At 29.2% G+C, this 25,996-nt stretch overlaps 1 pseudogene; it reads right to left on the minus strand.

Moving 5' to 3' along the window:
• Positions 1-6,019: 6,019 nt before the first annotated feature.
• Positions 6,020-24,524, minus strand: LOC107458125 (tyrosine--tRNA ligase, chloroplastic/mitochondrial-like; annotated as a pseudogene).
• Between the last annotated feature and the right edge of the window lie 1,472 nt (positions 24,525-25,996).

The raw sequence follows: 25,996 nt of genomic DNA on the forward strand, positions 1-25,996 counted from the left end.
TAAGAAATGTTAATGGAGCTCCACTAAAAATGCTAGATAAGAAGCAACCATTAAGACTAGAGCACATGGAATGATAATTAAGATTGAAACACAAAGGAGATCACAGCAATTGGCTACAAGTAATATAAAGGATGTTGGGGCTAAAAGTGGAGGACCTCAACTACAAATTATTATAACAACCAACAATGCAAAAAATTCACAAAATGAATGTCCATGGCTTATTTATTGTACTAGGAATAGTACAAGAAACTACTTCCAAATCAAAATTTATTGTGTAACGGAATTTGGATCTAGCCTGACTAATTAACTAATCAACGTTGAGTGACAACTATATGGGAGAAGAGGCTCCTTCCTTAGCCTCACTTGACCCCTATTGAGAAACATTTGATTAATTTGCAGTGACAAAATAATTTATAGAATTTTTAAACTAGCACGACAGAGATATATTGACAGTGAGAAGGTTCAATATAGCAATGATAGCTTAGCTATTTTGATAATGAATATGTTTGGAGACTGATTTGCCTTATCTAACAACAAATATTTTAAAAGACCAAATTATTTATAATTTATCTAGGATCAATTTGCCTCCTTTGTGCACGTGACACTTAACGTTAGACGTGGCAACTTAACATGACACATAGAATAGTTCCGTTAGGAGTTGGTGAAGTAAAGTGGACCAAGGACCAAGACGACTTACGAGATTAAATGTTAGGATTAACAAGCTAATTTCTTTTAGTTGAGAACTAAAGTGTTTGGTTCAGAATTTTTTTAGGATCAAAATAGATAAAAAAATTTTATTTTTATCTCTTTTTATCATCTATCATTTGGGATTGGCTGGCACTAGACCGGTTAGTAGATTAACGGCGGTCAGCTAGGGATCAATTAGACAAATGTCGGCATGCGCTCGGCCAACTTTAAAAATATATGTTTAAGTGAATACTATCCAATTTTCTCTAAATTAGAGGGTAAATTCATCTTTGTAACATTTTCAAAGTTTTATGTGAAGTAAAATTAATTGACTTATCATAATTAACTTTAACTTTAATCTAACCTAAATTTTGTTAATTTAATTAATTAATCATGATGTAACTATTTTTTGTAAATTATAAAAATTATTTAAAAATTTTAATTTTGCAATTTTGCAATTTTTTGTCAAATTATATATTTATTAATCGATTTCAATCGCAAAATAAAAAAAATCTCAAAAGATAGAATAAATAAAAAATTCAAGAAGCATAAAAAAATTAAAATTTTCAAAATTTTCTATCTTACTTTTTTAAATTTTTTGAAAAAATAATAAAATATAAAATAAAACTTCTCTAATTATTTTTATAATTTGTAAAAATATTATACCATAGTTAATTGATTAGGTTAACAAAATTTAGATTAGATATTAAAAAAAGTTATATCATCGTTAAAAATTATTAGAGAAGTTTTATTTTATATTTTATTATTTTTTTAAAAAAGTTTAAGAAAGCAAAAAAGAGAAAATTTTAAAAATTTTAAATTTTGTATGTCTCTTGAATTTTTTTATTCTTTGAAAAAAATAAAAAATTAAGAAATTAAACTTTTTTTTAAATAATTTTTATAATTTGCAAAAAGAAAAAGTTACATCATGATGAATTAATTAGATTAACAAAATTTAAGTTAGATTAAAAGTTAAAATTAACCATGAGAAGTCAATTCATTTAATAAAAAATATCACAAGGGATAACTTATCCTCTAATTTAGAGAGAGTTGGGTAGAATTCATCATTTATTTATACTTTGTTTTTAAAATTTAATTTTAATACATTGTCAGTGTAAAATACTTTTACACGTATATCTAATTACGTAATGTCACATCAACAAAAATAATTACTTTTCATATTGACACAGTCAATGATCATCTAAAAAAAACAGATATAATTAAACGACTGTGTAAAATATATTTTACACTGTTAGTGTATCAAAATTAAATTTATTTTATCACATTTTTAAGTATTTAGATAGTTTATTTATTATTCGTATCTTTTAAAATTATTTTTATCAATAATATGAATTCACAAAATCATTTTAGTAGTTTGCCTCCAAAAATTTATTAGGACCGAAGTATCTTACATGAATGAACTAGAAATGTTTAGTTTGTAAAATTTATTATGAATGTTTGGTTTGTAATTTTTTTTGGACTTTTTTAAAATTCGTTATACTATTTATAGGAAGCATGGATATCAGCCTTGCCATGGACAAATAAATGGAGACAGCAGGGACTGTGGTGCATTTTTTTTTTAATGGAAATGGGAGGAGGGATACCTACTCCAGTGACACTCCATTGCTATCCCTAACCGAGAAAAAAAAATTCAATAACCAACGTTAGCCACGACAAGGGTGGAGGTGGACCAAGGCCCTACTTAAAAATGGATTAATCTCTACGTACAAGTATTTTGTATTTACAAGTTTTACAAATTTGAAGGAAACCCACCCATTAAATGCGTTACTTGTTATGTGTCTTTTTAACAGAATTTTAAATCAATTCAAATCAATTAACGCACAAATATATAACTTTTATTTTTCAAAAGATTTCATTTCTTTTTTCAAGTTTCTTGCCAAATTTGTTGGATCTCCTTCATGTGTTCTCTCTTTGCTTCGTTTTTTTCGATTTTCATAGTTTCTGAAATCAAGCTTTGAAATCATTTTGAAGATAATGAAATTTCAAAAATACACCAAAACGATTACGTAAATACACTCAAACGATTACAGAAATATACCCAAACGGTTACAGAAATACACCCAAAGAATTACAGAAATACACTCAAAGAATTTAAGAAATACACCCAAAAAGGGGAAAACAGTATATTTCTTCTTGAAATCTTTTAATGTTTTGCTGGTTAAAGATGCGGCACATGGTAGAGACAATCTAGAAGAAAAACCTAGAAGAACAGTAAAACAGTATCTTGAATAATGTTTTTTCCTTTTCTGGTGATTTTTGATGGAGATTTGTATCTTTTCTTCTTGATTTCTTCTACTCTTCGCGAGGAGTTAGAACGTTTCTACAGAATCGTAATAGTTTGTTTTGAATGTTCCTTGAATCTTGATAATTTGCATTTTGATTGAGGAAGAAGAGGAAGAGTGAATGTGTTGTGAAAGGAGCACGTGTTTTTTTCTTGATGGTTTGCGTTTTGATTGAGGAAAAAGACGAAGAGTGAACGTGTTGTTAAAAGAGCGCATGTTTTTTTCTTGAACTTGGAGTAACTTGTATAACTTGTAAGCCAAAAAAGCTTGTATATGTAGCAGGCCTCCTTAAAAATTAGGAGTGACAAATTGGCCAAAACTCATTTGTCGAACTTGAAAATTGAGTTTGCTTCAGAATTTCCGTGGGAAATGCAGCATGTAGAGTCCTGTCTTTTCGAGGAACATTCTGGTTCTTGTCAGGCGGCACGAACAATCATCAGGTTCTGGCCAAGTGTCATTGACCTGAAACTGAAAGTTCATGTTTAGAAAGTTATAAACTGATTATCAAATTACTCAGCATAGCGATATAGACTCCGTTTAGCCAACTTTCTAGTGCAGATTTGCTTGATGCTGAAGTATAGATTTGTATCTATGCAGCCAAAGACAAATAAAATACACAAACACGGTAAAATATTTGTTTTAAGATTCACTCATAATCCTGGAATTTGGATATTTCAGGAATACAAAATGACAGCAAGAATTGGTATTATATGGTTTTCTTTGAGAGCATGAAAGGAAACTGGACAATGACAGAAAATGGGGTTGGAAATGATGAATAATCAGTACCGGGGAATATAAGCCCAGAAGTTTCAAAATATAATTAGCTCCACGATTAGGAATTATTCAGTAAAGTTCCGAAATATACGCTACAATTTCCAGCCACTACTGCCGAGCCTTCCTAGTGGGACAAGGCTTTGTTGTTGTTTGTTTATAATTTATAATCCTTGATCTTAGTTATTTTCAAGGTCAAATTCCAAAACAGAATGAGATATTTTATTAAGCACTAAATATTTCAGGGCCAAATGCCATGTTGAGTGGATAGAAAGTAGATAAAGAAATATTTTACTAAGCACCAATAATATTTCAGAGCCAAATGCCTGTTGAGTGGAAAGAAAGTAGATAAAGAATGCATGAATTTCGTGTGTAAAAGGCAAAAGCTGTATCAACAGAGACTAGTTTATATTGATAGGATGAAATTAATACACACATACAGGAAATAAATACATATGAAAACATATTTTCTTATTTCATTCCCACATTGGCAATCAAGACTTACAAAGGAGATATTTCACAACCAACTTCCTAATGAATGTTCATTTCAGCATAGCTTATCCTTCAGTCTCAACTACTTTTCACTTTTTTTCCCCTCCAAGAGGCAGGCATTCAACATAAATGTTCATATTAGCAACAGTAATTTGCAAATGCCCTTTTTTGTTTTTTCTTATAAAAAATTGACGCAAAAATACAAAACAAGGAAATCAAATCTTTAGTATTTTGGTCATTCCAAATCAATTCATTTACTATTAATTAAATGTAATTATAATAAAAGAAGTACTAAAATAGGATTGATATGGTCTGCTAGTGACAACATTGCTCAAAAATCTGTTTCCTTATTGGACCAGGCACCAAAACCAGTATGCGCTTTGAGAATTTCTTATGAGAAGAATTAGCGTGAACAGGGAATTCACCTAGAGAGTGATCAGGAGTCCAGGACTATCCTTATCAAAATAATAATTTTTCTTCTCACTAGACTCCAAATAGAGAAAATCATGAAAAGGACATGTAAAATTATTGAACAAGGTACAAAACTAAAGGAAGGGATTTGCTACTAAAATATTAGCATACAAAGTATCCAGGCAAAATTTTATGGTTCATGCCTTGTTCACTTTTATTACTCCTCAACACCATTTCCTAAGTGCAGATCGAAATAGAAAATAAGCTCTATATTTCAGAATGCATATGTTTAGTGGTTATTTCCAGATTCAATTGGATGAATGTAATTAATGGACAACAAAGAAAAGGTAAAGGGGATATCCTAGAAAGCGGCCACTCTGATATGATACTAGGGAGTTTTTATTTTTTTTTATTTTTATCTTAAAGTGAGTTCTTATACTCAACAGTAACAACAACAAAGCCTTAGGGGTCAGCTGAGTTCTTATACTCAATGGCGGAAAATCAGAGACATCTAAACCAATGAAAGCAAAGCATTTTTGTTGAGTTTTCCTTTTCAAGATTCAACGAAAATTGTTACTCGCAGAAGTCAGAATGCCTAGTTGTATGCCCTTAGAACAAATGACAAACCAACCATTCAACATGAGGATGGATGATAGTGATAGAACTAGTATTGCTATTCAAGGATAGGTAAAGAAAGCATACCTTAACAGATACAATACCATTAGAGTATCCTCGTCCAGTTTTTTCTTCAATGACGTTCAGATCCCCAATCAAACCACAACGGGTTCTATATCGGTAGAACCAAACAAGCCTAGAAACCAGAAGTTGTTGGTTTTAGGCAGGGCTAGGTGAGAACATTTTCTTCTTCTCTCTCTAAAAGGATCAGGCATCAGTATAATGATTCTCCATAGGCATATAAATTCACATCAATAGGTCGAGCAAATGGAAGGCGAACAAAGCTCCAATTTGTTCAACCACTATTTAACTACGATAAACACTGCCAATTATGTGGCAAGACTTGAAATATGCCAACAGAGGAGTAACGTTCAAAACTGCAAGTATCTTCTGAGTTCATTAACTTATGCTGAATACTATAGGAAAATACTAAAAAATAACTACTCAATGTATTTACTTCAATATTCTCTAGCCAAGAAAAGGCTGAAGTGCTTAACCGCCGCAGCTGTTGTTGCATTCTAAAATCAAGAGGCACTATACTCAAAAGTTTACAACTGCAATGTTAGAAACCCCAAAAAATGAATGCACATCTGCATTGCTTATTTGCTTTTACATTTTACCACTAATAGAAGAAAAATTAAAACAGCATGCTAGAAAACCATATTAGAAAATCCATCACATGCCAAAACCGATAAAGATACTTACTCTTTAGCAGCAAAAATCTAAGGTATCATAAGAAGACAACAAAACTGCAATTATAAATTAGTCATCAAAGAATATTCAGCTATCAAAGAATTCCCTGTCATGCTATTCTGACGAGCACCTTATTCTTTTTGCCAGCAGATAAAAGGAGAACTTTCCCATCCACTATATCTGCTTCCTGATCCTCTTATTTTCACTATCCACTCTGTTATTGTTCAAGTAAAGACCCCCTTGCTTCAACAAACGGCGCGCGGCAGATTTGCTCTCAAACAAACTAGAAGAGACCGAAAGATCTACCAATGACAAGTTCAAAACACTGTCATAAGCCAAAGAACAAGATGGTACACCCTCAGCTATTCCCTCGATAGTTTTCCAGTCCAACTTTGTCTCAGATCCCGGCCGCAATGCTTCTGTAGCCTTAAGTGCCTCAGTCAAACCCTCCTCTCCGTGAACAAACCTTGTAACTTCCTCAGCAAGTCTGCGCTGAGTAGTATTAGGCACATAACCCGGTTTCTTCATCTCCCCTTCCAATGCGGCTATCTCCTCAATATCCAAAAACGTGAGAATCTTCAAAAACCTAATAACATCTGCATCTGGAACCGTGAAAAAATACTGATACAATTTGTAAGGTGACAACATCGCAGGTGAAAGCCAAATGGCGCCATCCTCCGATTTTCCAAACTTAGTACCATCACTCTTCAACAAAAGAGGGAATGTAAGTCCGTAAGCGCCCTCGACCTGCAAGATCTTTCGAATCAACTCAGTCCCGGCAGTTATATTCCCCCACTGATCACTCCCCCCAAATCTGAACATTCACACCCTCATGCTGAAACAAGTACAAGAAATCATATCCCTGCAACAACTGGTAGGTGAGTTCAGTATAACTCATTCCTTGTTCAGATTCCAATCTCTTCCTAACACTCTCCTTAGCTATCACAGACCCAACCCTGGCATACTTACCAACATTCTTCAAAAATTCTAACAAACTAAACTCTTTCCACCAGTCATAATCATTCAAGATCACAACATTAAAACCTTCCAAGTTCGAATTCAGAGAGCGACCTAGAATTTGTTTGATAGTTTGGGATATACCTACCGTGTTCCTCTCGAGTGTGGCAACGTCGAGCTCCGGCCGCTCCAGTGGCGCCGCCGATGAGGGCAACGGGTTGGTGGCTGCAGCGGCGGAACCAGGAGAGGACGATGATGCCGAGGTGGAGGCTCTCTGCAGTGGGGTTGAAGCCGCAGTAGACCTTCAAAGGCGGGGAATTAGCGGCGCTCAGGGCGAAGCAGAGTTTGAGGTTGGTGTTGGAGAGTGTATTTGGTTCTGGTGAAATGGAGAGTGAGGGAAGGGTAATTTGAAAGGGAAAAGGGAGAGTTTGGTGGTTGAGTGAGATAAGAAGAGGATGGTTCTTGTTGAAGCAGAGATGTAAGCCATTGCTGCTGCTCTCTGCCTTTCCTTGCTTCCTCTATCTCTATCTTCCTTCCATTTCGGATGTTTTTCTAAATAACATTAATGGGATAATTCACATAATTGTGCTTTCCACCTCTAAATTGTATATTATATGTAAATGAATCCCTTGTACCACCACTAAAAGAAAACACCAAACCCAAACCAACCCCAACCCCAAAAAAAAAAAGATAAAACTAATACAACCGGAATATCACCTTCTTTGCCATTTACCAAGTCTATTTTCTTCACTCATCTCGTTATCTGTGATGAAATATTAGAAATAGGATGTACCATTTTTTTTCCTTTCGTGAAAGATCGTTCCACTAGTAAATGGATAGAGACCAAATGAATGTTGACTCTAAATTATTATATGTATGATTAACGGGAGGCCCAAATAATTGTTCTGCCTCTGCTGCTTTATGGTTTGTAGTCCAATTGAAATTTGAAAAGACACCAACAGCTCAAGGTACACGGTGTTTCTGTGTCTATTTATTTTTTGCTTTTAAGAATCATGTCTTCCAATCTGATCTGATTGTTTCCAGTTAAGTAGTGCAATGCACCTAAATAAATCATAGTCTAATCATTATTACTTTTTCTGTAATTAATCTGAGTTAATCCCTTTGATCAGCTAATAAATCATAGTCTAATCATTCTTACTTTTTCTTACTTTTTCATTATATATATATACAAGTTTAATCACCCGTGCCATGCACGTGATAAGATTGAAATTATAATTTTAAGTTATGTTAAATTTCATTTTAATTATAATAATTTAATTAATAAAAAAATAACTTGTATGCGTTGTTTTTCTTTTCTTAATATAGTGTTAATTGTATTAACTATAAAATAGTTATTTAATCTATTTTTTTCAATAAATCAGGCATATATACTCAATATGACCATAAATAATCTAGTAATACTTAAATCTACCAACAAAGTTTTATATGTTGATTTACTGTGAAGTAAGAAAATATCAAAATCAGCTCAAAATGAAGAACAAATTAATAGAAAATCTTAATGCAGAAAGTTTTGTAATAAACAATACACGTGATAAGATTAAAATTATAATTTTAAATTATTTTATTAAGATTAATTTAAATTATAATAATTTAATTAATAAAAATATAACATGTTATGTATTATTTGTTTTTTCTTAAGCTAGTGTTAAATATATTAACTCTAAATAGTTATTAATTGGTTTTAGTAATATACTTTCTTCAATAAATCAAACATATATACTTAATATGACCATAAATAACTTAATAATATTTAGACCCACCAACAAATTTTTATATGTTATTTTACTGTCAAATAAGAATATATCAAAATTAGCTTAAAATAAATAATAAATTATTAGAGATTTCTAATGCACAAAATTCTCTAATAAACAATGAATAATTTAAATCTATTAAAAAACAACTCAACACTTTTCTTTGATGCCTGCAAAACATATACCTAAAATAATATTATATCAATGTTAATATACAGTTTTACAATCATCGACCGTATTTACTATACATGACTCCTTCTTAAAAGTTATTCTATACACGTGTGCAGTCGGAAGATAAATTACTGGACTTTATTTTATTTTTCTAAATTATTATAATTATGCATTATTCGTTAAATGCTAATTGTAATATTATAATATAATTATAATAAAGATATTTTTCTAAAATAAATTTAGAAGAGAGAATAGTACTTTCATTTTGGAAGGAAAATGAATTCATGAGGAATTGACACCTCACTTTTATTAGTTGATAATATATTAAATATTGATTTTATATAATTATAATAAAAATAGTTTCCTAAATTAACATTATTCATTAAATGTTAATTGTAATATAATTATAATAAAAATATTTTTCTAAAATAACTTTAAAAGAAAAAATAGTACTTTTATTTTAGAAAAAAATGAATTTATAAAAATTAACTCCTCATTTTCATTAGTTAGAGAAAAAATTAGGTTTAGACTTTTAGTGTATTAAGGAAATAGATTAGTTTTTAGTTGGAGAAAAAACCTAGTTTTAGTATATTTTGTCATTATTATACATTTTTCTCTAATCATATATCCACTGTTTTCTTTTTTTTTTGTTTCAGCATTTTGAACCTGAGTTTAACTTCTCGTAGTTCTCACTTCTCAGTCATTCTATTAGATGTAGTTGATAACTATTGAAATTTTTTTATTAATATAGGAGAAAAATATATTATTATATGATAGAATTAATATGAGTATATTTTATTATTAAATAAACAAAGTTAATATAAAATAAAATTATACATAAAAAACAAAGAAAATAAAATTAAAATAGCAAAAGTGATAAAAAGATTATTTTTATAATTTTATTTTGTCATTTTTATGTATAGAAGATTAGAAAATAGTAAATTTTTAACTAAATTAATTTATATTTGTTGTATTCAATTTAAATAAGTAATAAATTATCTTATTTTAATTTATTCCTTAAATTTATATATCATAAAAATTAAATCAAATAATTAATATACATAATTTTAAATTGTGTGATACTTAAATATCTATTCAAATCAATTAGTTGATATAATTAATTCATCATAATGAATTGACTTTAATGAGTTAAACAAAATAATACAGCTACGTTGATTCTATCATTAGAGGTAAAAATTCGATTTTTATATGATAGGATAGATAATATAATAGACGGCGAGAAAGAGAAAGATAAACATTTTAGATCCTAAGTTGTTTCATTTGAATGATGCAATGTGGGTATCACATTATTTTACTTATTCTACCATATGGACCCTTTTGTAACTTTATTTCAGTATCAATAGAATTTCACTACCTTTGAGTACTAAATTAAAATTCAAAATGAAACTAAAAAAAATAAAGAGTATAAAATTATTGATTGAAAAACACTCTAAATAATAAAAAGCCAAATTAACTTTAATATTAAATTCATTAACACGATTTTAATTTTATATAATAGTTAGAAAATATATTAGTAAAAGCAATGGAAGAATAGCTTTAATTAGTATTTGATAAAATCTTCATTTAGAATAATTAAAAAATATAAAATTATGATATTATTAAAAATGAAAATATAATCAATAATTAATATTAATAAATATAAAAATCATCCAAACACTTTGATTAAAAGTATGAGTGGTTAATTATTATTCATCATTAATAATATTTTGTTCATAACAAAAACTGAAAATATAATTATTCAGATTTAGATTCTAGGAAAATAAGCGTATAAGTAACAAATGATCTATTTTATCATGTATATTATAAATTAATGAATTAAACTAACTGATATAATGAATTATAATTAATTAATTGGTATAAATTATAATAAATTATATGATATTTAAAAAGAAAATAAAATGAATAAAAGAATAAAAAAATAGAAAAATAGAAGATTACAATAAAATAAATTGAATGTAAGTTTTTTTTTTCTTTTTACAAATTTTATATCACATCTGCTTCAATAATAATAAATAAAAATACATCAACTTAATATCTAAGAAAAAGGATGAGATAAAATCATAACACAATTCTAAAATAAAAGGTTAAATTAAACCATAATATCATTACACAACACAAATTAAAAGTAATTTCACACTACAATATATCACACAAATAGATAAATAACTTAAGCTTAATTATGAATTTTTTATTTATTTATGCAAACATGATAACATTATGGTCTATAAATGCTTAATGGATAACATATCATATATTGCTCTAAATGATGAGCACGGGAGTTGAAGAGTGTGTGCCGATTTGTGTTCATGATAGTTGCCTTCTTGTGATGGCGCCTCATAGGAAGAAAAAGAATTGTTGTAAAAGCTACCCAATGAAAGAGTAATTAGAATGATATTTTCTTCTAGCATATATGGTCTTTTATAGTGGTAAAATAAAAATGGAATGAATAAAATTTTGTATTTTTATATTAGAAATAGAATTTGATATTTATCCTAATAAAATTAAATAATTAATTAGTTATATTTAAATAAATAAAATAAATTAAATAAAAATATTTTTAAGAATTAATCAAATCAATTAGTCAATACAAATAATTAGTATAATTAATTTATTTGATTTATTGAATTTAAAAAATAAATTAAAAAATAATTGATTGAATTAATTAGTTGATATAATTAATTTATTATAATTGATTGAATTTAATGAATTAAAAAAATAAATAGAAAAACATAGGAGACAGTGATTTTTTTAACTAAATTAATATGTATTTATTGTATTTAATCAGTATAAGTAACAAATCATCTATGTTATTATATATCTTATTTAATCTTGCATGACACGGATAATTATAAGTTATATTTTGATTTCTAATTATTTACGTACATAAATGATTAAAATATATAACATAAATATCGTAATTATTATAATTCTATGATATAATTATAATTAACATATTTTATCATAATTAAATATTAATTTGATATAATTATAATGAAAATACTTTTCTAAAATAATAAATCTACTATTATTCATCCACTAATTATTTGGCAATAAACTTTAATATGATTTTTTACATCTCCGCTATGGGAAATAACTACTTAGATATACCAAATAATATATAACATATTACTATCTGTATAAGTTAAGGCACAAACACAGGATTTAATTAAGGTGATTGAAACTTTCACCAAATAGAATATGACCTCAATCGAATAAAAAAGGTACTCGATTTTACATTAATTAGTTAGTCGAAGAAATAACATACTCATTCATTATTCATGTTTTATTATATTTTTTTAAATAATATATAAAAAATATATATCCTGTGTATAAAAATGTGACTATTAGTAATTTTATTAATAAACCTTTTTTTAAACTACTACTAATTTCAATTTTAATAGAAAATCTGAGGAAATAATTTCGCTTGCCATAAATAATATACTAAAACTGTTAGTATATTATCTTCTATATGGTTAATTGAATTTATCAATAATTTTCCCGTGTAAATCGTTATTACCCAGTTTTTAATAACTGCTTAATATACAAAATTTGAAATTAGAAATTGTTATTACTAATTCAATTAACTGGTTAATTGAGTAATAATTGTCAAATTATTAAGGTACAAAATCATTAATTTACTCAATAGATTTTCATATATTATTTATATTTCAAGTAATAATTTGAAATTATATTATTTACCTAGTTAATAATACTATTATTAATAATTATTTTTTGCATTGATTTTTAAATCAATTATTAAATAATTATTTTTGTTAAGATAATTGTTTATAAATTATTTCAAATTATATTTTGTTAAGATATAATTATTTAAATTATTACTCATAGTACGGGTATAATTTCATTTTATACCAATTAATCAATTATAATTATATGACACGGGTGTAATTTTAATTTTATCCACCGATTATTGGCAAATAAATTTTATTCCAATTATAAATAAAATCTGTTTTTATTAGTAAATAAATTGTCTTTAGGTCAACGATTTAATATATGTGTAGGTTCATTTTTTGTCAAATATAATGAAAATACAAATAAAGAAATAAAGGATAAAAACAAACTTAATAATATCTGACACTACTTTATTTTATTAAATTATTTAAAAATAGCAAATCCACAAAAAATAATTGTAATATATAAATTGAGGCAATAATTTAAAATTCTATAATTATAATTTAATCAAATACTAATAGTAAAACCAAATTACCTAAACAATATTGAACCTATTCTAGTCGTTAGTTACATATAGTATAGAATCATTATTGTAACGACAACCAACTGAAATAACATCGTAAGTTTCAATATTTAGAATTTGTGCAAAATTAGACCATCCTCTTGTTAGATAAGCTTCATCATCCGCTATCCATGCAATGCGGCAAGATATAGAATTGTCACACCGAGAAACCAAACTAACTCTTATTCCCCTCAATGGCATTGCATGCATGCAAAAGAAAGCTGGTAATTTCTGAAAAAAATCAAAATATGTTAAAAAATTATTCTAATAATGAACAACTTAAACTAATAAAATTTAAATATATTACCAATCGTTGAAATTGCATATCTGAATTTGTCACGAATTTAGTAAAACTGAACTGAAACTGAGGGAATTCAATTTCATTATGTGCTCCACTTCGAAGATTTTCGGGCAGACGTAAAAAGCATGGAGGGGATGGAACTTGAACTTGCCCTATAAAGTTCCGTGGATGCAATTCCTCAATAAAAAATCGAGCTCCTCCTAAGAAATCTAACTTTAACCTCATTCCATTGGGTTGGTCATAATAGGTGAGTAGATCCAACCATCCTTCGCTAAAGTAGAGACTATTGCATCTTCTTTGAATGCTTACATCCATGTAGTTGGAGCCCGAATCAGTGAAGACAACTCGATGAGGTATTTCATGAATGTGATGCATTGTAAATGATTGTGGTAAAAGACAATCGAATTGGAACATTAGACGATAAGAATAACTTAGAGTAACAACAAATAAAAAATTATCAAAAGAATAATATAATAGAATAAGTATATGAAAAATATTATAAAAAATTATAAATTGTACCTTAAAAGATCAACTTCAATAAAAAATGAAGAATACATTCTTATTCTATGAAGTAGTAAAAAAAATACTAAATATAAAATTATGAATTGACTCTCAAATTTAGATTCATGTACCACAGGAAAACACTATATATAGACTTTAGTAAAATAAAAATAAATATGTAAATTACCTAATATTAAGGTAATTTTTTAATAATGCATTAAATTTTGATTTGATACGGTTATAATGAAGATATGTTTCTAAATTAGTATAATTATATATTATTTATTAAATATTAATTACAATATAATTATATTAAAGATATTTTTTATAAAATAATTTAGAAAAAATATTTGATATACATGAATCGGGTAACAAAGATTTTTTATTATTATTATGACTATTATTGATATTATTATTATCATTAAAATTATTAAAAGTATTTTGAATTGATAATTGATAAGTAGTTTAATAGTGCATTAAATATTGATTTGATATAATTATAATGAAGATATGTTGCTAAATCAGTATAATTATATATTATTCATTTAGTATTAATTATAATATAATTACAATAAAATAATTTAGAATAGAAAAAAAATTTGTTCATTTTGGAGGGAAAACAGAGGCATGAGAGATCGACACATCATCTTTAGTAGTTGGAGGAAAACCCAGTTTTAGTATATTAAGTAGATTATTTGGTCCTTAAAACTTTAGATATGACATAGGTGTCAATTTGTTGATTGGTTCCGTAAAATTGATAATAAATTAATGAAAAAAATTAGTGCCAAGGATCATAATTCATAAAAGACTCTAATTCACAAATCAGTGCAACATCCTTAATTCAGCATTTAAAAGAGAAAGAAATTAAAAAATAAATAACTTTTCATAAAAGAAGATATTTAAATTCATTAAATAATATTATTTAAATTAAAAAGTTGGATATTATATTAAAAAATTAATAAATAAGATTTAAAATGATAAAATTATCATATTATTCTTTTTTTTGTCTTTTTTTATCTTTTTTTGTATATTTTTTGTTTTTGTTTGTTTCATTTTCTTGTGTACAAATGCTTTTGTCACTATTGGATAGAGGTGAGCACGGGTCGGTTTGGTTCGGATTTAAGGTGAAATTATAACCAAATCGATCAAAATATAATTGATTCGGTTTGGTTCGGATTTGCATTTTTGTGTATGTATCCGAACTAAACCAAACCGATTAAGAACGGATTGGTTCGGTTCGGATAATTGGGTATCCAATGACTTTGAAATTCATAAAAAAATCAAATTTTTATCTTAAAAATTCATCAAGTACAATAAACATGTAACATTAATATAAATAATCTAAACATGTTAAATACCAAATACATTAAAAAATAAACTCATTAAAATCCAAACATATTAATAGTGAATAATTTCACTAAAAGCCACTAAAAAGTCATATATATATATTCTTTTATTTAATTAATATATGATCAGGTTCACGGGTTGGTTCGGATTCCACACCCCAGAACTGATACCCAAACCAATCACTAACAAAGATCATTAGTTTGGTTCGGGTTGGACCCGATTACCCGTCGGTTCTAGAACCAATTTAATTGGTTTGGTTCGGGTTCAGACAGGTAATTAGGTACTCGCTACCCATGCTCACCCTTACTATTGGAGCTCTTCCAATGAATTCCTCTCTGTCTCTAAATTCTTCATAAATCTACTTTTTTTAGGTGCACCATGCAAAATTTGCTAAAATTACTAACTTTTTTTTATGTTATAGAATTTGATGGATTATGTGTTTTATCATTTGTTTGAATTGAGTGAAGATACTTCAGTTTACTTATTTGTCTATGATGAACAGAAAGAAGTATCACCAAAAATCTATATATGTTCTATATTAATTTATTTTGTTATCGTAAAAAATAAATAATTTGTTTCGTTGAGTATATTATCCGTTTGCTTTGGTTACAAATTGAAACTGGTACTTGACTCAAAACCAAAACAGAATTTAGCTAGTGTTCCAAAAGATCCCTTATATCATGTGTTATGTTAGAAGAATTTAAAATTTTCAATCTCATATTCTGTATTTTACTTTTCTTTGTATCGATTATCTCTTACCCAAATTGAAAAACAATATCTTACTCATGAAGTTTGTATAATTTTGTACTTTGTTTAATATGTATAGTGGATTGTAACTTTATGTTGAGTTTGAAGAAGCAAAATATTTTAAGATGATGACTAACCTGTATTGGAATAAAAGTCAAACTGTATGTGTGATTTGTTTTTATTAGTGTGCAGAAAATAATTTAATCACACTAGACCCAAGAAGTATGAACACAAGTCCAAGAGAGGTTCAACTTAAATAAAGTATTCATACCATTACTCTTGATCCAAAGATTGAATGGCTGAACTATAAGAAAGAAGGAAAGGAAACAAATTGGCCCAAGATCAAACCTAAGCCCAAAATTAGTGGTCCATATCCAAATCCAATCTTTCAACTTAGTTTCTAACTAAGTGATTTAGTTTTCATTTCATTTAAACCACACCACACTACCGAACCAAACTCTCTCTTCTCTCTCTTCTCTTTTCTTTCACATCACCCACGTGAACTCTCTGAAGTAAAACAAAGAAAAAGGAAGCTCTGAGTTAGGACAAAATTGAATAACAAAAAACAAGTTTCCAAATTCAAGCAAAGAAAAGGAAGTCAAAGAGGCTAGAGAAAAAATGCAAAATTAAATCAGAAGGACAAATCACAAAAAGAAGTTTTCACATTTGTGTTTCGTTGAAGGTTGCTGAAGAAATCCTCTACATTGCAAGCACCGATCTGAAAAAATGAAGAAAGTAAAGATCATGGAGCTCTGTTGTGAATCAACGTTCAAGCATCTGACTTGAAGAGAAAGCAAGAATGAAGGGTTCAGATTCAACAAATAAGATGAAAAAGGTTGAAAGAGAAGATAGAAGGTATGGTTGCAAGTATGGTTAAGTCACTACTTATACCCTATCTCTTCTTTGTCACGCTGCTGCTGCTTCTGATTTTGGGATAAGAAGTCAAATAAGTACTGAAGCAAGTTTCAAGTCTAGGAAGCTTCATTCCTCTATTAAAGGGATAAACGGCCAAGGATTGGAGCAAGGAGTGAGAGCACAATATTTGGATTTCATAGCTTACTAAGCTAGTCATTCTTCTCCTTAATGGTTCTCATTGAATATCTTGTTTTCTCAGTCTAGTCTTTCTTTATTATCAATAAAAAAGGTAATACTGTGAGGATTGTTGAAAAAGCTATTGAGTGAAAAAAGGCAAGAGAGTTAGACTTGGAGAAAAGCCTATGTTTACTTTAGAAATTCTTTGGAAGTTTTTTTGTTTTGTTGTCATGATCTTGAGGAGATTTCCTTACAAGTTGGGTTAGCATTTTGCTGTTGAAAGCTAGGGTAAGTTCTTAGTCAAGTCTGGTTTGGATTAGAAACTGGATTTGTCCCAGATAGGATTAGTTAGAATCCTAGGGAGAATTGGTGAATGTAATCTTGTTGAAAGATAGTAAAATTCCATCATTGTTGTGATGGAGACTGGATGTAGGATGTATTATACTGAGTAGTCGAACCAGGATATATGGCCGTGTTCTTCTTATTCTCTTTTCTGTTTCTGGTTTTGAACTTTAGGAGACAAAATAAAATTATCTTCTGATTCTACTACTAGCTATACTTCACTGTGATACAACTTGCTCATAACACTGTTTTGGCTCCTACCGTGTCAAGAGACAAAAACAAAAGGTCTCCTGTTTCTTACTCAAAATATCTTAACAGAATCCTGGTTCGAAAATAAAAATCAAAAGAGGCCAAAATTCGACCCTTCCTTCTCTTAGCCACTGATATCTATCAATTGGTATTAGAGACTGGTCTCAAAGAGATCAAGCTTCATAGCTTGGAGAAAAGATCTGGATGGCAAGCAACATGGGATCTAACTCAATGGCATATACACTGACTGAAGTATAATCAAACAACTGACCTCAATTCTTCAACGGAAAAAACTACAACTATTAGAAAGAAAGAATGAAGATCTTTGTTCAATCGGTGGATTACAACCTCTGGAAGATAATCATGAATGGTCTTTAAATTCCTACCAAAACTGGCTCTGATGGTGTTGTTACTCCCAAAGCCGAAGCATAGTGGAATGAAGATGACAAGAACAAGGTGGAACTCAATGCCAAGACAGTCAACATACTAAATTGTGCAATCAGCTTCGAGGAATACCAAAAAGTTTCAAGATGCAAAACAGTAAAAAAATCTAGGATAAACTCCAAGTTACACATGAAGACACCACACAAGTAAAAGAAATAAGGATTGATTTGCTGAGCAAAGAATATAAGATATTTTCTATGAAGAAAGGAGAATTGATTGATGATATGTTTGAGAGGTTCTCTATCATCATTAATTGCTTGGATGCTATGTGAATTATTCATTCCAAACAAGTGCTGGTGAGGAAAATCTTGAGAAGCTTAACTAAAGAGTGAAAAACTAAGACTACTGTCATCTTTGAAGGTAGTAACCTGAATCAAATGACCTATGATGAGTTGAGAGGAAAGTTACTAGCATATAAAATCACTCACATAAAAAATGATACAAAAAAAGGAGTGATTCTTAAATCTTGTATTGAATCATTGGATGATGAATCTAGTGACTGTTATCAGATGACAAGATTGTGTTTTTTGCTAGAAAAATTAGAAAGATGATGAGACTAAAAGGAAGAAGCAAAGGAGGCAGTTCAAAGGATCCAAAGAAGGACATCAGCAAAGTCATTTACCACAACTGCAAAGAAGCTGGACATTACAAATATGACTGCCCCAAACTGAAGAGAGAAGACAAGTTTCAAAAGGACAAGAAGAAGGGACTTATGACTTGGAAAGATCTGAAGAATGACAGTGAAAAGAATGAAGAGTCTGACAACAATTCTCAAGCATGCTTAATGGCCAACCACAGTCACCAAAATGAGGTAATCTTTCTTGAACCCTCTAATGAAGAACTTCATCTTATGATTGATGACCTCATTGAGAACATTAGAATTTTTTTTGAATCAATATCATGAACTTGAATCTAAAAATGACATCTTAAAGGCTGAAAATGCTTACCTTAGAGAAAAATTAAAAGAAGCCGAAAGAAGCTGAAAATTCTATTGATCTTGTTGAGGAAAACAAACGGCTTAGATCTGAAATTCAAAGTCTTGATGGAAATCATTTTGTTGTTACCTATTTAAATTGCATTGAAGAAAATGAAAGATTACAAAATGTGATTAAGGGATTAAGTCAAGACATAGCTAAATTTGTCCAAAGTTCTGAAAATTTGAACAAATTATTAGCTAGTCAAAGACCTTTATTTGTGAAGACTGGGTTGGGATATCAAAAAAAATATGAATTTATTTTTGAAAAATCATGCTTTGAAGATGAAGCCTCAACATCCAAAAACTTAGGCTTTTAAAATTCTAATCACATTGAAAAATCAGCAAGAAAAAACTTTTGTCAAAAATGCAATTGGATTGGTCATTTACCTATTCAATGTATTATTTTTGAAAGAAAAATTGGTGAAAAAGTTTACAAAGTGATTGGCAAGTACAATGCACTTGGACAACCAAAAAGGTTTAACATTAAAGGATCTAAAATGATTTGGATACCTAAGATCACTTAAAGTATTGTGCAATTTTGCCTAGTATCCAAGAAGAAGAATGACATGTGGTACTTGGATAATGGATGCTCTAAGCACATGACTGAAAAGTTCACATTCTTTATCAAGCTTAACAAATACGATGGAGATTTTGTGACTTTCAGTGACAATAGAAAAGAAAAGATTGTGGCCATAGGTAAGGTTGGTAAGATCGAGTTTCTCCACTTTCATTAAAGATATATTCTTAGTTGAGGGTTTGAAACACAACCTTCTAAACATTAGCCAATTGTGTGATTTAGGATATTTGGTTATTTTCAAAAAGTTAGAATGTTTGGTTGTTTGTGAAAATTCTAGTGGAACTCTAAACTTTGATTGCTGCAAATATTTTATTAATAATGTTATATTTAATTTTCTTTTCAAATTATACATATTTGTATACATTGTCAAGATATGCCAATGCCATACCATTTGTAGTGAACTCTGAAGCTTTTCAGGTAGTTAAGCCTGAGTGAGGTGATGCCAGGCCAAAAAGAATGATATTGAACATAAAAAATCTGAACTAAGTCTTGCTCAACTTCAGCATCAACTTCATCCAAATGAACTTGGTGTACTAACATCATCTACTTGTACGTATAGAAGCATAAAGAATAGTAGTATAGAAATATTAGAGTCGTTTAACTTTAGCTAATGCACAATTATTTATTATATCTTTGATTTATAATAAAATTATATCAATTAAAAATTTTATAGAAGGTGTTTTTTTTTTAAGATTCTTGTTTTGTTTTAATAATTTTAGTTTTGAATTATACAATTTTAATTCAAAATTAAAAAGATATTGAACAAGCGTATATGATAAACCAATAATTGTTATTACACACAAGGGTCAAGAGAAGCAATTTTTTGCAGAAGATAAACAAATAAAAAAGAACACAAATAAAAAAATTTACTAATGGTGAATTAGAGATTAGAAAATTCACTAACAACAAATTATTATGATAGATGAAGGTGTGTAAATAAAAATTTAAATATAATAGAAAATCAAAGAAACTATGTTTATAAAAAAAATGGTCTCTCTCTAAATATTATAAAAATTAATCTTTTCTAATAATTTTTGTATTAATAATTTTTTTTAATAATTAAATTTTTAATGGTCTTTTATAATATTTTTTTCTAAATTAATTTAGTCCGTTAAAATTTACACACTATTTCTGACATTATTTTCGTATTGATACCATAAATTTAGTGCTTATATACATACAGTTTAATAACCAATAAAGAGGAGAAAGATAAGTCCTATATACACGAGTTAGGGTTTAAGATTTTGATAGGAAATAGTGGTATACTTTTACACCTCAATAACCGTTACTAAAAACAAGAATGATCAATGATATATGTTGGCTTCCTGATGTGGGCAATCACGACCAAAAAAATTCAGGCTGTGTTTGTTTGTTATATATGTCAATTAAGGTATAAATGTAGGACCTCGAAGTTTTAGTGTTTTACAAATTAAATTATGAATTAATTAAAATTATTGATATTTATTTATGATTTATATTTTTAAACAATTATCTTATAAAGAGATAATTAAAGTTAAGTTACGAGATTTTGAGTTTTAAATTAATTATCACTCATATAATTTTTATAATAATCAGGTATTTTTTATTTATAATTTAAAATTTTAATAATTAAAAAATAATGAAAATTTTATATATTTCAATTTGAATATATTGATTTTGAACTTTATTTTATAAATAAAAAAATTAATTTGATTATCTCTAATTTTTGAATTAGAATATTTATTCAAAAATAATTTGTAAGATGATGATTAAATAATATTTTTATAGATAATTATTGTTGGGTTAAATCTGATTTTCAATTACTACTGTATACCCTAATTTTATTAAAAAATACCTACCCTACCATTACTCTCTTTACCCACAACAAACCCTAAAACTCTAACACATACTCACACTTCACTCACTCTAGCTAAACTCTAGCAGCCACCCCCCAACAACGGAAAGGGAAAATAAAAAAGAAAGGAAAAGAGAGAAGAGGGAGAATGAAGAGAGAAGAAGTGATGGAGGAGAGGAAAAGGACGGCGTCGGTGGGGATGGGTGTCGCCGTCACCGTCAACGTCAAACCCGAGGAGGAAGAGAGAGAGAAAGTGCGATGTTTAGAGAGAGTGATAAAGTCCGAGTTTTAAGGGAGGTGTTGCTGAAATTTTTATAAGTTTGGACTAAATTGAATCATAAGGTAAATGAGATTGGTTGTCGTCCCCCTAAAGTTTAGAGACTTTGCCGTGGAGTTTAATTAATAAATCCTAATTTAAAGTAATTAAGTGATTGATTTAAGAATAAATGATTATGTTGTTTCAATTAGGACTGTAATTGGCAAACAAGATGATTCTTGAGTCTTTGGAAAGAGATTTAAACTTGAAATGGTTTTGAAGTTTGTTCAAAGATTTTGGTTAAAGTGAAAATGAGTTTTATAGAAGAGAAATGATTTTAAGCGAAGTTGCTTTAGAGGTTCCTGAAAATATTACAAAAAGTAATAATGGTTTTAAAGGAAAATAATTTGAAAAAAAGTGTTAAATGGTGTGATGTAAGGAAAGTGGGGGTTTTTGTAAAGGATGAAATGAGTATTTAACTTGTTTTCATAAGAATGATTTGGAAAAGGGTCTATTTTGAATGTGCTAAGATTTTGGGTGAAAAGTACTTTCTGACTAAATTTGATGGGCCATAACTTGGTCTTCGGACCTCAAAAATTTGTAAAACTTCTTTTTAAATAAAACTAGGGTTTAACTAGTTTATGTCGTTCGAAGGATGGACGGAAAATGATTTTATAGCAAAAGTTATGAAGGTTTGGAAACTAGGTTTTAAAACTGAAACTTTGGAATTTTGCAGCACACTAGAATTTTTGTTGGTGTGCATACGTGCGGAGGCGTGCATGCGCACTATACAAGGGCATTGATGAATCCTGTGCATACGCAGGAGTGGTGCGTACGCATGCCAAGAAAAAAGTTGCAAGCTGTGCATATGCATACGGTGGTGCATACGCACCCGACGGGAATTGGCTTTGATCTGTGCGTGCGCACATGCCCTGTTTTCTTGGAAAAGAACTTTATTTTTTACTGTTTAGCCTTCTCGACAAGTTTGTAATCCACTGTAAACTCCATATGATATTTGATAACTGATTTTTATGCTCTGAAGTGAGTGTGAGTAAATCCAATGGATTGAGTTTCTAACTGGTATGTAATCCCGACTGTGAATTTTAGATTCAATGAGAAATGAAAGTGATTCTTGGCATGATGTGAACTAAATATATATTGTTATTGAAAGTAAATGGGCCAAGTATGACTTTGAATCGTGATAAATATGAGTATAAAGACTTATGGTTTCGATTATGATTATGAATTGAGTTATGATTTTGACCATGATTGATTGTGAATATTACTGAGATGTGATCACTAAGCAAAGACGGTGGTGAATCCTACTTGCGTACTGATTTGAGATTTGTTTTCGATAAAGACGGTGGTTAATCCCGCATACTCGTGATTTACTGAGATTGGCAAAGACGATGGCAAATTCTGCTTGCGTACTGATTTGAGATTTGTTCCCGGTAAGGACTGTGGTTGATTCGACTTACTCATGGTTTACTATTATTGGCAAGGATGGTGGTTAATCCCGCTTGCGTGTTTCGGCAAGGACGATGGTGAATCCCGCTTGTTTGTGGAACTTTTGGGTAAGAACGGTGGTTAACCCTGCTTACTCGTGTCAGGTTCTGACAAGATAACCGACACGTGAGCTCATGGCCAATAGGACTAACATGCATCATATGTAGCTATGTGACATTGTTTGGGTGTGCATATTGTATTTGGTTTGCTTATGTGAATATTTTTGTTTAACTGCTAATTGCCATACTTACTGTAATTGCTCTTGATTGTGTTTGAACTTCATTACTTGTAATTGTGACTGGTTGGTTCGGATTATGGTTGTTTGAGTGTTGATTGATTATGCTTGGCCGAAGGATGTGATTGATTATGTGATGGGCGAAAGCCGTGATTGATTTATGTTTGAGGTTTAGAAAAGTATGAAAAATCAAACTGATTCAGTATAGACTTAATGAACCTATACTTAGAATATGTTGGTTATTCATACAATTTAAATAACTTTTAAGAATTTTATAATTAAAATGTAAATCTGGATCTTGGATAATTAATTGTTGATTTTTGAAAAGGTTCATAAGATGATTAATGATCAATGCGATTGAAAACAACTTTCTTTTATATATATATTCTTATGACAATTCTAAAACTTCTCTGATGAGACCGCGTGGTTAGGTTCTCACTCCCTATAGCCGTATCTTTTTCCCTCGCCATTATTATTATGTTTGTAAAAAGAAAGAAAAAGTACTTTCAGTTTTTCAAAGAAAAGTCAATACAGTTTCGAGTTTAAAGCTTCTATTTTATTATTAAATATATAGATGTTGTTGTAATGTCCCCGCTATCAGGGTGGCGTAACTGAAAGCATGACGTTCTGGTAGTAAAGGTGTTACAATAAATATGGTGGTATATGTCTATCGTTTAGTTGTTGAGATACTAAATTTTAATAGACACAGGAGTCCAAAAAGACACATAAAATGTCTTCAGTGTATTTTTTTTAAGGTTGCGACACGAAGACATAAATGATGAGACACGAATTTTTTCACTTTTATCCCTTATTATTTTTTAAAATTCTAGCTTTACCCTTAACCTAAACCCCTTACCCCTTTCTCCTCCTTTTCTCTGCCCACTCCCTTTTCACCCTCATATCTGTCGCTGCTTTCTCCCTCCGCAATTGTTTCTCCCCTTCGCCTTTGCCTTCTCTCACTGTCATCGTCATTGCTGCGGGTGACTCCCTTTTTGTCCACCTTGCCATCATCTCTTTCACCTCTCTTTCACTTTTCGTCTTCGTTGGAAACACCTCTCTCTCACCATCGCCGTCTCCGTTGATTTGCTCGCCTCCACCTCTGCTTCATCTGCCTCGCTTTCTTTTTTATGTCTGTCTATGATTTATCTGTCTTTTTTTCTCCTCGATATCCACCTTGCTTCAGATCTAAGTCGCCTGCACTCTATCATCATTGTCTCACATATCTGTACCGCCTCCACTTTGCCACATCCATCTCCACCAACTTCTCCCTCACCTTCTCTTTCAATCTCTATTTTAGGTTTTTTTTTTTTTTAAAATACAATTGTTTAATTGATTGTTGAATTTAGTTTGTCTTTTCTTTTTTAAAAAATAAAAATAATTGTTGAATTCATTATTGAATTAGGTTGTTGATGGCAATAAATTTAGGTCGAAGTTAAAGAATTAATGGTAATAGTGGTGATGATAAAAATAATAACAATGGTGCTAGTTGTAGAAAAATCGTAATTATTACAAATATATTATTTATATATTTTTGTGTCTATATCTCTTTGTATATTCATATTTGTGTATTTGTATCCAAAATACATTAATGAAACGCTGCCTCATGTAATTATGTCTCAAATGTCCTTTGATTCTGTTCTATTTTCTTCTTCCATTGTTGTTTTACTCATTCATCACTTTTGTTTTAATTTAAGTCTCAAGGTAAAGTGGCCTTATCAACGAAATTGTTTATATTTTGATATATTTTATTGCTGCATACTTGCATTCCACGTTTTGAAAATTAAATTAATTTATCAAATCACTATAATTACTTGTTCACCAATTTAAATGGTGGTAGAACTGAAATAATTGAATTTTAATAAAATAATATATAAAATTATAAATAATACACAAAAGTATAAATATTCTAAAATAAATTTTAAAAATATAAAAATTTAAAGTATAACATTAACTAAAGTATTATAATCCCATGTAAATACACAAATAAATGGTAAAACAGTAAAATTAAATAAATTAACAATTCAATTAACAATCACAATGCGAACCATTTCAATTTGAAAAAGTATAGGGTACCAACATATTATCTGTCAACTTCTTGCCAACAATGATTAATTAGTATATTTTAAACACATATAAAGAGACACATCTAAAAAATATATCTATAAAGACACTTCTATTAAATATAGCCATGGAAAAGACATTTTTATTAGACACATCCACAAAGACACTTCCATTAAATACAGTTATAAATAAGAGTTGGCAGAAGTTGGCAGAAATGCTGTTGGTACAAAGAGACACATCCAAAAAATATATCTATAAAGACACTTCTATTAAACACAACTATAAAAAAGATGGTTTTATTAGACACATCTACAAAGACACTTTCATTAAACACAGTTATAAATAAGAGTTGGCAGATGTTGGCAGAAATGCTATTGGTAACG

Source organism: Arachis duranensis, chromosome 7 (genome assembly GCF_000817695.3).
Source record: "Arachis duranensis cultivar V14167 chromosome 7, aradu.V14167.gnm2.J7QH, whole genome shotgun sequence".
Lineage (NCBI taxonomy): Eukaryota > Viridiplantae > Streptophyta > Magnoliopsida > Fabales > Fabaceae > Arachis > Arachis duranensis.